General features: G+C 43.8%; 1 non-coding gene across 1 annotated transcript; it reads right to left on the bottom strand.

The window, feature by feature from the left end:
* Positions 1–450: 450 nt before the first annotated feature.
* LOC130983948 (small nucleolar RNA R71) lies at positions 451–558 on the bottom strand. Its single transcript, XR_009087915.1, has one exon. It is a non-coding gene; the product is annotated as a small nucleolar RNA R71 (small nucleolar RNA).
* Positions 559–3,819: the final 3,261 nt, after the last annotated feature.

The following is a 3,819-nucleotide window of genomic DNA, read 5'->3' on the forward strand; positions in this document are numbered from 1 at the left end:
CAACTCTCTGTAGAGGACCTAACAGAAATCTTCAAAGAAGAAGACATGGCAGCCGAAAACAACAACAATGCAAACAATGCAAGGAAGGTGCTGGGTGACTTTACTGCACCTACTCCCGACTTCTATGGGAGAAGCATCTCTATCCCTGCCATTGGAGCAAACAACTTTGAGCTTAAGCCTCAATTAGTTTCTCTAATGCAACAGAATTGCAAGTTTCATGGACTTCCATTGGAAGATCCCCATCAGTTTTTAGCTGAATTCTTGCAAATCTGTGACACTGTCAAGACTAATGGGGTTGACCCTGAGGTCTACAGACTTATGCTATTCCCTTTTGCTGTAAGAGACAGAGCTAGGACATGGTTGGATTCACAACCTAAAGAAAGCCTGGACTCATGGGAAAAGCTAGTCAATGCCTTCTTGGCAAAGTTCTTTCCACCTCAAAAATTGAGTAAGCTTAGAGTGGAAGTCCAAACCTTCAGACAGAAGGATGGAGAATCCCTCTATGAAGCTTGGAAAAGATACAAACAATTGATCAGAAAATGTCCTTCTGACATGCTTTCTGAATGGAGCATCATAGGTATTTTCTATGATGGTCTCTCTGAACTGTCCAAGATGTCTTTGGATAGCTCTGCTGGAGGATCTCTTCATCTGAAGAAGACGCCTACAGAAGCTCAAGAACTAATTGAAATGGTTGCAAATAACCAATTCATGTACACTTCTGAAAGGAATCCTGTGAACAATGGGGCAAATCAGAAGAAAGGAGTTCTTGAGATTGATACTCTGAATGCCATTCTGGCTCAGAACAAGATATTGACTCAACAAGTCAATTTGATTTCTCAAAGTCTGTCTGGAATGCAAAATGCACCAAGCAGTACTAAGGATGCTTCATCTGAAGAAGAAGCTTATGATCCTGAGAACCCTTCAATGGAAGAGGTGAATTACCTAGGAGAACCCTATGGAAACACCTATAATTCTTCATGGAGAAATCATCCAAATTTCTCATGGAAGGATCAACAGAGACCTCAACAAGGTTTCAACAACAATAATGGTGGAAGAAACAGGTTTAGCAATGGCAAGCCTTTTCCATCATCTTCTCAGCAACAGACAGAGAGTTCTAAGCAGAGCCACTCTGACTTAGCAACCATGGTCTCTGATCTAATCAAAACCACTCAAAGTTTCATGACTGAAACAAGGTCTTCCATTAGGAATTTGGAGGCACAAGTGGGACAGCTGAGCAAGAAAATTACTGAACTCCCTCCTAGTACTCTTCCAAGCAATACAGAAGAAAATCCAAAAGGAAAGTGCAAGGCCATCAACATGGCCGAATTTGGAGAGGAAGGAGAGGCAGTGAACGCCACTGAGGAAGACCTCAATGGGCGTGCACTGACCTCCAATGAGTTCCCTAATGAGGAACCATGGGAGTCTGAGGCTCAAAATGAGACCATAGAGATTCCATTGGACTTACTTCTGCCTTTCATGAGCTCTGATGAGTATTCTTCCTTTGAAGAGGATGAGTATGTCACTGAAGAGCAAGTTGCTAAATACCTTGGAGCAATCATGAAGCTAAATGACAAGTTATTTGGAAATGAGACTTGGGAGAATGAACCCCCTTTGCTCACCAAAGAACTGGATGGCTTGTCTAGGCAGAAATTACCTCAAAAGAGACAAGATCCTGGGAAGTTTTCAATACCTTGTACCATAGGCACCATGACCTTCAAGAAGGCTCTGTGTGACCTAGGGTCAAGTGTAAACCTCATGCCTCTCTCTGTAATGGAGAAGCTAGGGATCTTTGAGGTGCAAGCTGCAAGAATCTCATTAGAGATGGCAGACAACTCAAGAAAACAAGCTCATGGACTTGTAGAGGATGTTTTGGTGAAGATTGAAAACCATTACATCCCTGCTGATTTCATAGTCCTAGAGACTGGGAAGTGCATGGATGAAACCATCATCCTTGGCAGACCCTTCCTAGCCACAGCAAAGGCTGTGATTGATGTTGATAGAGGCGAACTAATCATTCAAGTGAATGAAGAATCCTTTGTGTTTAAGGCTCAAGGATATCCCTCTGTCACCATGGAGAGGAAGCATGAAGAGCTTCTCTCAAATCAGAGTCAAACAGAGCCCCCACAGTCAAACTCTAAGTTTGGTGTTGGGAGGCCACAACCAAACTCTAAGTTTGGTGTTGAACCCCCACATTCAAACTCTAAGTTTGGTGTTGGGAGGTTCCCACATTGCTCTGATCATTTATGAGGCTCCATGAGAGCCATATGTCAAGCTACTGACATTAAAGAAGCACTTGTTGGGAGGCAACCCAATGTTATATTTTATCTATTTTCTTTTGTTATTTTATATTTTTTGTAGGTTGATGATCATGAGAAGTCACAAAATCAATTGAAAAAGCAAAAACAGAATGAAAAACAGGAAGAAAAACAGCACACCCTGGAGGAAGAGCTTACTGGCGTTTAAACGCCAGTAAGGCTAGCAGGTGGGCGTTTAACGCCCAGTCTGGCACCATTCTGGGCGTTTAACGCCAGAAAGGGGCACCAGACTGGCGTTAAACGCCAGAAAAGGGCAAGAACCTGGCGTTAAACGCCAGAAATGGGCACCAGCCCGGCGTTTAACGCCAGAATTGGCTCAAAACGTGATTTTGCATGCCATTTGGTGCATGGATGACTTTTCCTTGACACCTCAGGATCTGTGAACCCCACAGGATCCCCACCAACCCCACCACTCTCTCTCTTCTTCACCCATTTCCCCAAAAACCCTTCACCTATCAAATCCCATCTTTCTCTTCACTACTCACATCCATCCTTCATAAAACCCCACCTACCTCACCATTCAAATTCAAACCACTTTCCCTCCCAAAACCATCCTCACTTGACCGAACCTTACCCTTCCCCCTCCCCTATATATACCCTTCTTCACCCCTTCATTTTCACACAACCTAAACACCACTTTTTACCCTCTTTGGCCGAACACAAAAGCCATTCCCTTCTTCCTCATTTCTTCTTCTTCTACTCTCTTCTTTCTTCTTTTGCTCGAGGACGAGCAAACCTTTTAAGTTTGGTGTGGTAAAAGCGTTGCTTTTTCGTTTTTCCATAACCATTTATGGCATCCAAGGCCGGAGAAACCTCTAGAAAGAGGAAAGGGAAGGCAAAAGCTTCTACCTCCGAGTCATGGGAGATGGAGAGATTCATCTCAAGGGTGCATCAAGACCACTTCTATGAAGTTGTGGCCTTGAAGAAGGTGATCCCTGAGGTCCCTTTTTCACTCAAAAAGGGTGAATATCCGGAGATCCGACATGAGATCCGAAGAAGAGGTTGGGAAGTTCTTACCAACCCCATTCAACAAGTCGAAATCTTAATGGTTCAAGAGTTCTATGCCAATGCATGGATCACCAAGAACCATGATCAAAGTGTGAACCCGGATCCAAAGAATTATCTTACTATGGTTCGGGGGAAATACTTGGATTTTAGTCCGAAAAGTGTAAGGGTGGCATTCAAATTGCCCATGATGCAAGGAGATGAACATCCTTACACTAGAAGGGTCAACTTTGATCAAAGGTTGGACCAAGTCCTCACAGTCATATGTGAAGAGGGCGCCCAATGGAAGAGAGATTCAAGAGGGAAGCCGGTTCAATTGAGAAGGCATGACCTCAAACCCGTGGCTAGAGGATGGTTGGAGTTTATCCAACGCTCAATCATTCCCACTAGCAACCGGTCCAAAGTTACTCTAGACCGGGTCATCATGATTCATAGCATCATGATTGGAGAAGAAGTGGAAGTTCATGAGGTTATAGCCCAAGAACTCTATAAGGTGGCG

The sequence above is a fragment of the Arachis stenosperma genome, chromosome 5, assembly GCF_014773155.1.
Source record: "Arachis stenosperma cultivar V10309 chromosome 5, arast.V10309.gnm1.PFL2, whole genome shotgun sequence".
Taxonomy (NCBI): domain Eukaryota; kingdom Viridiplantae; phylum Streptophyta; class Magnoliopsida; order Fabales; family Fabaceae; genus Arachis; species Arachis stenosperma.